Consider the following 11,381-nt stretch of genomic DNA (forward strand, 5'->3'; position numbering starts at 1 on the left):
AACATTCCTTCCCGGGCAGTTTCGTTTTCTTGTTGGTGCGGCGCTGGGGCACGCTGCTAAGTAGCGCCCGTCTAAGTGGCGTGGCCAGTTTCCTTTCCGGCTCTGACAGGCGCCAGTTTGCTGGTGAGCAGGATCGAAGGGCAGAGCTAGAAGACCCCAAAGGTCCCGTTTAGGTTTCCCATTCTGGAATTCTAAATGTCAGAAAGTAAACTGAAGCCCAGAGTCGCACAACCTTGCGTTGCATTCCCCGCTCTACCATCACTAGTTGTAGGACCGTGTACCGTCTCGGGCTTAAGTTTCGTCATCGCCAAAATAAGGATAGTGATACCTGCCTGATAAAGGTGCTAAGCATATTAAATGAAGTAATGTTTGCACGAAGCCTGCCTCCAAATACTTGGAAGTTATTGTTCCTATTGTCGTTGATAAAACTGGAAGGCCTTCCAGATATCCCTGCCAAGTCGCTCTTCTCTGCATGAGTTAAACACCACATGCATCTCAATCGAGTTTTTTTTTTCTTTCTCACATTTATCTGGGTGTTTTATGTTTAAAATGTCATAAAATAAATGCATCTATCCAATTTGCTTCCTCTAAAGTCAGTACCGCCTGGGAGCATTATTCCTCTCCCCACCCCCATTTTTCTTCGGAGTTAATTCCAGTTTGACAGACTGTTGCTATAGCATTCCTTCTCTGACGTCAAACAATTTAAAGAAACAGCCCTGGGTAGCGAAAACTGCACAGGAGTTCTTTGTGGAGTTTCTGTGCCGGAAAAAGGTTCGAACAGTATCATCAGATAACTTTAACACCCCCGCAGTCTTCCAATCCTCCTTTTCTAGCTGCTTCTCACTATCACCTGGAATAAATCTATTAGTCCCTTGAAAGAGGTGATGCCATGATAAGCACACCCTGTTTGTGACTGTGGAGAAAATGTGACCGGTTTATATAAAAGCCAGGCCGTGACAAAAATAGAAACAGCTGTTTCTATTTTCTTTATCCAGAGAGATAAAGAAACTGTGGATCATTTTCCCCCCAAAATTTTCATTTTTACTAATATTAGGAGCACTTTTCCATTAAGAAGAAAGAGGAAAAATGCCAAATATTCTGCATATCAAAGTGGCAGAAGAGCTAGTTGGGACATGAGTGTTTTGCATCTGTAACTATTTATGTTTTAATGATTAAATCCTGAGCTTTATCATTGTCGTTTCTAGGAGGAAGCAAAGGGAAATTGTTAAAAGAGTGCCTATTATGGACCATGCTCTCTGCTTTCTTATACTGTACTTAATCCTCATAATTACCTTGAAGTGTGAATTTTATCCCCATTTTACAGATAAGCAAACTGATGCCCTGGTAAGATTAATTTATCAGAGTCACCAAGGTACTGGCAGAGCCTTGCATGACATCAGATTGGATCAACTCCAAAACCCTCTTTCTTTTCCTTCCTTCCTTCCTTCCTTCCTTCCTTCCTTCCTTCCTTTCTCTCTCTCTCTCTGTCTCTCTCTCTCTGCCCCCCTTCCTCCCTCCCTCCCTCTCTCTCTCTCTGTCGAGACAGAGCCACTCTGTCACCCAGACTGGAGTGCAGTTTCTTTCTTTTGAGACAGAGTCACTCTGTCACCCAGGCTGGAGTGCAGTGGTGTGATGTCAGCTCACTGCAACTTCCACCTCCCGGATTCAAGCGATTCTTGTGTCTCAGCCTCCCAAGTAACTGGGATTACAGGCGCAAGCCACCATACCCGGCTGATTTTTTGTATTTTTATTAGAGACGGGATTTCACCACGTTGACCAGGCTGGTCTCAATCTGCTGACCTCAGGTGATCTGCCCGCTTTGGCCTCCCAAACTGTTGGGATTACAGGCATGAGCCACCGATCCCGGCCCCATATTCTTTCTTTAGATTCTTTTCCGCCTTGTTCCCGTGCACTAGCATTTACCAGATGTTATAAAGCTTTGAGAGGTGGTTGTTGGGTTAAGATTATTTGTTGAAAAACAAGTTGCTGGTATTTAGGAAAACCCAGTGGGAAGCAATGAGATAGTCTATTCCAGAAAAGATTAGGGGAAATATAAATGAACAGCTCCTAAAGATAAAAAACCTGAAAAGATGTAACAAGAATTTGACTGTCTTTTGAAGAGTTTAAAAGAATGATAACGTCAACCTTCTTGAAAATTTAATGTAGACAAAGAAATTACTAGAAGAAGAAAGTCCAAGTACAGAAAAAGGAAAGTTTAATTATTATCCAAACAAATCTACTTCCAAGAATATTGTATTTCTGTTTTGCCACACCTGCTGCATATTTTTCTGGAAAAAAAAAAAACTTACTTGTTAAAGGACAAGCCTATATGAAAATCTGAAAGTGGGGCTGACTAAAAGAATTTCATCATCAGGAATAGTTTCATAAGAGGATAGTAATGCATCTAAGTGATCCAGCAATTCACAGTTTTTCCAATGATAATGAAATCCATGAATAATGAAAGAGAGAGAAAGGGAAGGGAGGTAGAGAGAAAGGTGAAGGGGCATGCTGTTAACATTTCTGATGCCTGCTGGTTTGTGTAGACAATTGTAGAGATGTATCCTACTTCTAAGGATTAAGCCCCATGATCTCTTGTTGGGGTGCCACCGGTTGATAATTAGATTTCTGACTCATTAGGCCCATGTTCTCAAATCCTACTCTATTAAGAGAGCATGGTGGGGTCCCTGCTAGAGAACCTTTGAAGACAAAATCCTTGTCCATTTCATCTTTGTGTTCCCCCATAGTGTTTAGCAGAGCACCTTGCACTTACTAGGTACTCCACAAACAAATAAATAAGTGAATGCACTTGGCTACTTTTTTTATGCAAATAACCCCACCTCACCCCATCCCATACACTAGTCAGAATGGTAGGAGGGGAGAAAGTGATCATTGTTTTTCTAGGAGTTTAGTTACAGTTGCTTTTGCAGGGTGTTTTGCTTCACTGTGATCAAGTTTAGAGAAGCTCTGCTCTTGGTCCTACACTGGGTGAGTCTGAATGCTGTACTCAGTGAGCTACGCTGTAGTCCATAGTGCCATAGGTTTGAATATCCTGCTTTTAAGTTTTACCCTAGAAATGGTCTATTTTTTTTTCTGAGCCTACCTTGCTCTCAGACGATGCCAAGAACACCGTGAAGAACAGAGCCACTAAAGTGTCCAACATTTCAGCACCGCCCTGTATGTGTTGTATGCATTCCAATTCTATTGTGTCTGAAATGAAGCCAAATTATATACATACAACATCATAACTATAGTAACAGATTTTCTTTCACCTACAACAAAATAAGTAATAAAATATTAAATGGAAATTATCTAACAGGATCTATAGCACAGTTCCCCAAGGACATGAGAAGCAATTCCCTAGTAGATTCTGAGAAGTCAGTCGGTCTGTGTGGTTTCAGACAGGCATCCTTGATACAGAATAGTCATGCCTAAAGCATTCCCTCTTGCTCACACACAGTGCATTTTCCATACCAAAGTACAGTTTGTACTTTGAGTCACCTTTGCTGTACTCCTCTGACACTCGTGATACAAATCAGTTATAGCTTTTGTATATTTCCACTCAGGTTCTCATCAATCATGGCAATTTGGAATCTGTCATCCAAGTGCATCCCAGTGACCTTAGGAGAGTGTCAATGATGTCTGTCACAGGCATGGGAGAGGGAAGTAGAAGTATGCAGACATATATCTGCTGCTCTGTGTCCTGTCATTCAGGTCCCTGGAATCAGGGAATTCAGGGAAATCAGAGAATTCAGGTCCCTGGAAAGGGACATGGCAAAGTGAAAAAACACAAAACTGCACATCAGAAGACTTGATTTAGAGGTTTTGGCTCTGGTACTAAATATCTATGTGATCTTAAGCAGATCTTACCCTGCCTGCATTCTGTCTTAATTATATAAAATGAAGGTGCTGAATTCTAATACAATTGACAAACAGACAACATCGGTGCCATCTCTCAGACTATGTCGGGGGATGACTTCACTAATCAATCATGGACTCTTGCCCTCTAAGCTTCATTCCATCCCAAGAACTCTTCTGAACACCACATTTTCAAAAGGAACTCTGATCTGTTTCTGTTAAGTGAGTAAAAACATGAGTCTTGAGATGACATATTAGTTATCTATTGCTCCATACAAGTCACCAAACTTAGTGGATTAGGACAGCAACAATTATTTAATTTGCTCATGAATTTCCAATGTGGGCAGGGCTTGGCAGACATGTTCTCTGTTCCATGCAGCCTCAGATAGTTTGACTCTCATTAAGACGGCTCTCTCACATGGCTGGCAAGTTGGTGCTGGCTGCTGGCTGGAAGATCAGCCGGGTGTAGGCAGAAACTTCAGTTCCTTTTCACATAGGTCTTTCCACGGCCTACATGGAATTCCTCCCATTAGAGTGGCTGGGTTCTAAGAGCAAGTGTTCCAAGAGAACAAGGAGGAAGTGCATAGCGTTTTTATGACTTAGCCTCAGCAATCCCATAGTGTCACTTCCACCATCCTCACTTGGTCTAGGCAGTCACAAATTCATGTGATGGGGACATAGACCTTTCTTTTTTTAGACAGGGTCTGGCTCCATCACTGAGGCTGGAGTGCAGTGGCGCAATCTCGGCTCATTGCAACCTCAGGTGATTCTCAAGCCTCCTCAGTAGCTGGGATTACAGGTGTGTGCCACCACATATGGCTAATTTTTTTTGTATTTTTGTAGTGACGGGGTTTCACCATGTTCTCTAGGCTGGACGGACTTATCTAGAGGAACGTGTTGAATGGCACATATCATTGCAGCTATCTTCAGAAATATAATCTGCCACAAGCACGTTTGCTAACCCTGGATTAATAATCTATGAGCATCCAACAATCTAAGATTCTGTCTTTCCATTCCTTCCTCCCATACTGCACTGATTTCATTTATGCTTATATGTTCTGTTAGATATTACAAACAATGGAAAACATCTTGTTTTCCTTACAAATTTGTTTTGGCTTTGCTTTGATTTTAAAAATTATAATGTAAAATGGATCTTTTTTCTTTTAGTGTACAGTTCTATGATTTCGAACACATGTACAGATTCATGTAACTATCATTATAATCAGAACAGTTCCATCACTCCTGAAATCTCCCTCATACTTAACCGTTTACAGCCTTAATTATAGTCACCTCTCTTCCCTACCATGACTCTTGGCAATCATTGATTTGTCCTCTGACCCTAGAGTTCTGTCTTTCTGAGATTATCATATAAATGGAACCATACAGTATGTGACCTTTTGAGACTGTCTTTTCTCACTTAGTATAACACTTTGGTTCTTTCTTATTGCTGTGCAGCATTCCATGGTATGGAAGTACCACAGTTGGTTTATCCATTTGGCAAATAGTTTTTGAGGGAAACAATTGCGTTGAACTGATACCAAGCCACATAGCCCAGACTTCAGACTCTATTTAGGAGGTAAGAAAAGATGAAAAGGAGCCCCGCGGACCGACTCTTACTCTAAACATGTTTGTTGTTGGTAGAAATGCCAATCTCAGTATCATAAACAAACAAAAAAATTAAAGAACCTGCTCTTTAGAACAAAACTCTAAGATCAAGAGAATGATTTTGAATGCGTCTTCTTACCCCAAGGAATATTTAAGAGAAAAAGGATTCATGAATTCAGACTTCCTTAGCCATTTTCTCTAAGTGGACCTGGATATCCAAATCATGTTTTTAAAAGCCCGTTTAAATTCTAAGAAAGTCAAGTGAAATTGTTAATGATAGCAAATTCAGTTCAGGTAGAGTGTATGATGTATTAAAGTTACATTCTACATGGTTTTCCCCTTTGTATAATTATGCTCATTTTATAATGCCTAGGATGTAATACAGTACTTTGTATGATTCAGAGGTTTATAATTGAATGACTATTTTATGCCAAACTCTCTCTCCTGGGGTCTCACTCATTTCTCATCACATTCTAGCCACAGTCCACAGTCTTAGCACAGCACATGTACCCACCAATTTTCTTCAATTAATGAGTGAGCAAATGAATGCAGAGCTCTAAGGGACAATCTCTGGGAGCTCCATTCATTCATTCTTCTGTAAGTAGTTAATGCGCTCTCAGATAAAAAGCGTCTTCATATCTATTTAAGAACAAATAGAGTCAGGCTAACAAAATGCTTGGTTCAACATCAGGAGTGAAGTCTTTTCCTGGCAGGTGAGATAGTCAACCTGGGGTGGAAGTAGGGCATGAGTTCTAAGACTTGTGACGGTTTTTACAATTTTCCTTCACTTTGAGGTGGTAACTTTTGAGCACTGAGCTACCTTTACAGCTTCACGTTTCCTTGTGCTATCATTTTAGTTTTTTTTTTTTTTTTTTTTTTTTTTTTTTTGGAGACGGAGTCTTGCTCTGTCACCCAAGCTGGAGTGCAGTGGCTTGATCTCAGCTCACTGCAACCTCCGCCTCCCAGGTTCAAGCAATTCTCCTGCCTCAGCCACACTCAGTATACTTTAAAGCATCTCTAAATTACTTATAATACCTAATACAATATAAATGCTGTATAAATAGTTATTAGGCTGTATTTTTAACTTTTTATATTCTTTTTATTGTTCTATTATTATTTTTAATTTGTTTTCAAATATTTTTGATCCGAGGTTGATTGAATCTAAGGATGCAGAAGATATGGAAGGCTAACTATATCTGAAAATAGATACCAAAACTCATCTAGGAACAGGGCAGAATTGAGAATTTTTTAACAGAAACAATCTGCTTTTAAACAAATTTCCTACTGTAGTATTTCCCCTTTGATATCTTTTACATTTAACATACATTTATGGAGCATTTAGGAGGCAGCACTTCACATTAATTAACCTCATTTACTATATGCAACAGATTTGTAAGGGGATATTATTATTCCTGTTGTGCAAATGGGAGATTTAGGCTCAGAGAATTGAGCATCTTGCTCAAGGTCTTAAGGCAGTGCCAGGGGTAGGCATGGGGAGATCAGGTCCTCCCTACTCTTCCCAATCCCCCATCTTCAAGTCCTCCAAGCTACCACAGTAGCTAGACAGCCTAAGGAAAGAGTGTGCTTGCTGTGCAAATGAAACTCCAGAATGCTTCAGCAACACTGCCACCCCTGAGACTCTCCTATATTGAATCCCACAGCTGGTAAATGGTGACACTGACATGGAGCCAGAACTTTCTGACCTGATGCTTGGGTGTGTTCCTATTCCTGCTATCAGAAGTCTACCTTCCAACAGCTCCACAACTGCTTTTGTTTAGGTTTCATTGTGAATATTGTATTTCCTGCTAAATAAATGAGAGCAGAGTCTCCAGTAAATGAATGCCTCAGAAGTTTCTCTATCTTTCCAGCTGGATCTCATAAACAAAAATTAGGTAGGTGAATTTAACCACCCCATCTTCAGCCAATTTGCCCCAACATTTAACCCGAATCCCAGAGACTTCACCAATTCATTCAATCAGGAAACATCATTTGCTCAGCTAATCTTTTCCCCCCTTTTCCCATTATCAGGATTAGCTACTTATTGTTCTTCCTGTTTTGCTTCAATTGAAATAAACTTGAGTTCTTATCCTTTCTGTCAGATGGATTTCCAAGCTTAAAAGCTTTGAATCAGAATGACATTAATCCTGGTTTTTCTGTATTGTGGCATTATTGCTTGTTACAGATATTTGCACTGCTCCATCTTACTTTCTGAGAGTTTCATGGACGTTCTCATTGCAAATGAGTCTGTGTTAGGGAGTTTGTATTTTCTCAAGAAACCAGAAACCTCATTGTTAAAAATCTTACTTTTGCAAAGACAATTCTAGTCTATTTGTCAATTTTTATAAAATCTTATTTATAATGGCCGGGCGCAGTGGCTCACGCCTGTAATCCCAGCACTTTGGGAGGCCGAGGTGGGCGGATCACGAGGTCAGGAGATCGAGACCATCTTGGCTAACACGGTGAAACCCCGTCTCTACTAAAAATACAAAAAATTAGCCTGGCGTGGTGGTGGGCGCCTGTAGTCCCAGCTACTCGGGAGGCTGAGGCAGGAGAATGGCATGAATCCGGGAGGTGGAGCTTGCAGTGAGCCAAGATGGCACCACTGCACTCCAGCCTGGGTGACAGAGTGAGACTCCATCTCAAAAAAAAAAAAAAAAAAGCTTATTTATAATCAAAATCAGATTTCAACTAACATTTACACTATTAGCACTGCATGAAGGTAAGTATATTTTCTGTAGAGACTGACCCTAGGGCAGCTGCACAAGTCTCTGCAAGAAGGTTCCTCTTTGGTGACAATGAGTCAGATATGTATTAACTCAGAAATGAATTTAAGAAGAAAAAAAATTTTGTCATCTTATGAATAAGTGTTTCATCTTGGTTTAGTTGATAAAGCAGCAGCTCTAAAAATAAAACTTACTGTAGATTTGCTTCTTTTTTATTTTAAAAACCAAATTCTTACTCTTAACTTTGCCTTTTTGCATACCTAAATAATTCCTTTTTTTTTTTTTCTAAGATAGAGTCTCTCTATGTTGCCCACACTGGACTTAAATTCCTGGACTCAAGCAATCCTCCTCCCAAATAGCTGGGACTAGAGGCAAGGCCGCCAAGATCTTCTATAGTAATATATAATTTTTATCTTTTATTTTTTATTTTTACAAAAGTTTATTCTTAAATATACAACAGGCTCCAAGACAACACTTCATTCCAGCTATAGGTGGCAAAAGACATTATGGCAGGGAATACTGATGTTTAAATACGAATGAAATCAATGGTCACCATCACCTCAGGCACAAGGAACAGCTTACTTTTTGTCAGATTTCTTAATTCCACCTTGTCCAAGGGCCCCTTCTCCGTGGCCTTCACTTTTAGCTCCTCGAGTTTCTTCTGCTTCTCTTTTTGTTTCTGCTTGAAAGCCTTATCTTCCTAGTCCATCTCCTTGGCCTGCGTCTTGGGCTGTTTCAGGGCCTTCTTGCCACCTTAGCGGCTGGACATGGCAACTGTCGCCCCTTCTCCAGACCCTGCCACTGGAAATCCTAATATATAATTTTTAAAAATGATTTTAGGCATTAGTATTTGGAAGGAATTCCTAGGTTGGAGAGATGGTGAGCTAATTGTTTGGGTCTACATATGAGCTGAAATATAAATTTCAAGAAAGTTTAAATGTCCATGAAATCAGACCTAGCTTTTCAAAATTTTCATGTTGACAATGACTGCCTAACAAATCTATCCTTCTACACTAACTAAAAACAGATTGTTTTTGCCACCTCAACCTTCAACTACTAAGACATTTTGTATATTTCAATGACATTTATTAAATTCTACCTTTCATTGAAGTTTTCTTTGTGTGTAAAAAGTTACTGTGTAATGAGAATCTTACATGTAGAACACAAGGTTGATTGATCTGTGTATCCTTCATGGCACCAAATAGAGCTTTCTGCTTTTCCCTGCCCTAATCCATCCAACATAATACTATTGTTGAATCCATTTTCCTAAAATTTAGCTCTGATTAAGTCACTTGTTGGCTAAGCACTTACAACAGTTTCTAGTTGTTTACTGAATTATATGTTCATGCTCACCTGGCATAACCTTCTATAACCTGTCCTTTCTAGCTTTATCTCTGTGGTATTTTCCACTGAAACTTGGCTCTTCCTAATTCTGAGAAGAGGTGCTGGGATTTCCCTTTGAGTACTTAAGTCACTATAACCCACTTTAGCTTGAATTATATTAGTCTGTGTACTTGTTTTATCTCCCAGATTTGACAATAAGCATGGCATACTTGAAAGAACATGAGCTATGAGGTTAGAAAAACTTAAGTTCGTATCTTGCCTCTGTCATTTATGAGCTGTGTGACTTCAGAGAAGTAGCATACTTTTCCAAATTTCTTTTTTTAAATCTATTAAAAATAATTGGTTGGCCGGGCATGGAAATAACTAATGATAATTAATCCCAGCACTTTGGGAAGCCAAGGCAGGCAGATCACTTGAGGTCAGAAGTTGGAGACCAGCCTGGCCAACATGGTGAAACCCTGTCTCTACTAAAAATACAAAATTAGCTGGGTGGGGTGGTGCACCCCTGTAATCCCAGCTACTCGGGAGGCTGAGACAGGAGAATCACTTGAACCCAGGAGGCAGAGGTTGCAGTGAGCCAAGATCACACCACTGCATTCCAGCCTGGGTAACAGAGTGAAACTGTCTCAAAAAAAAAAAAAAAAATTATTGGTTCACTTTCCTGTTCTCTCATATTTGGAGTTATCGCAAAATTATTTTAAGTAAAAAGATTCTTACCACCCAACCCAACCCCATTTGTGAATAGCAAAAAGCAACAAAGACAGAAGGAAGTAAACAAGAGCTAATGAAGGAAAAAAGAAAGACTGAACTGAAAGTCTAGGAAGGTTTAAATAATCAGTATATGTCAAAGGTGTTTAGCTAAGAAAAGAAAGTAGAAGAATAGTATTGTTTGTTTGGGGTTCAATTACTGGAGGGAGTTGTATCAGTGGTCTGTACATTCACTGGGTCAGGAAGCAATGTCTGCAGTCACTCGAAACAAACCTCCTGAGAATCAATAAGTCAACACACTTCTCTCTGAGTCTGCCCCTCCCCTACTACGTCTTTCAGAAATAAGACATTGAAAAGAAAAAGGACCATCCAGCATGTGTTGGGAAATTTACTATCTTGTCTCCCCAAACGGAAGGTATTTCTCATATTGTTCAAGAACAACTTTCTGAAATAAATTTGTCATTGTTTCCATGAGAGGGAAATGACCAATGTATATATTAATAATAGTAAAGATAACAACTCTAGACCTTTGCATTTATTATGAGTCAGGCACTCTGCCAAGTGCTTGTGTAATCTTCTCAGTAGCCCTGTATGGAAGACTTTATTTTATTCACCCAACAGATGAAGTAACTGAAGAGGTTAAAAGATCTTGCCCAAGAGCACTAAGATTTGTATCCACGTGTTGGATCCTAAAACTTGTGATGTATTTACTCCATCATATTCCCTCTTAGGAAGATAGTATGCTATTACAAACCAGTGAGGAGCTGCAGCTGACTATCCAGACCAAAAAAATGCAGATTTCCATAAGCAAAATTGCTGGAGAATCAGGCAGTCCTTCCTGGGCCAATGCTAGTTACCTTCATGGTCTCTTTCAGCCCTTGATAGAGTCTCCTAAATTATTGTTACCTCAAACTGTTGTCTTTCCTAATAGTCAAATAACCCTGCTACTCAGAGCACTCCACAAAACTTGTCAGAAAGGCAGACTCAAAGCCCCTGGCCAATATTGTATTATATACTCAATATTTGCTAAAGGAATAGATCTTCAATGTTCTTATTAAAAAGAAGCGGGTGGGCCGGGCGCGGTGGCTCACGCCTGTAATCCCAGCACTTTGGGAGGCCGAGGCGGGCGGATCACGAGGTCAGGAG

Source organism: Mandrillus leucophaeus, unplaced genomic scaffold (assembly GCF_000951045.1).
Source record: "Mandrillus leucophaeus isolate KB7577 unplaced genomic scaffold, Mleu.le_1.0 Scaffold211, whole genome shotgun sequence".
NCBI lineage: Eukaryota > Metazoa > Chordata > Mammalia > Primates > Cercopithecidae > Mandrillus > Mandrillus leucophaeus.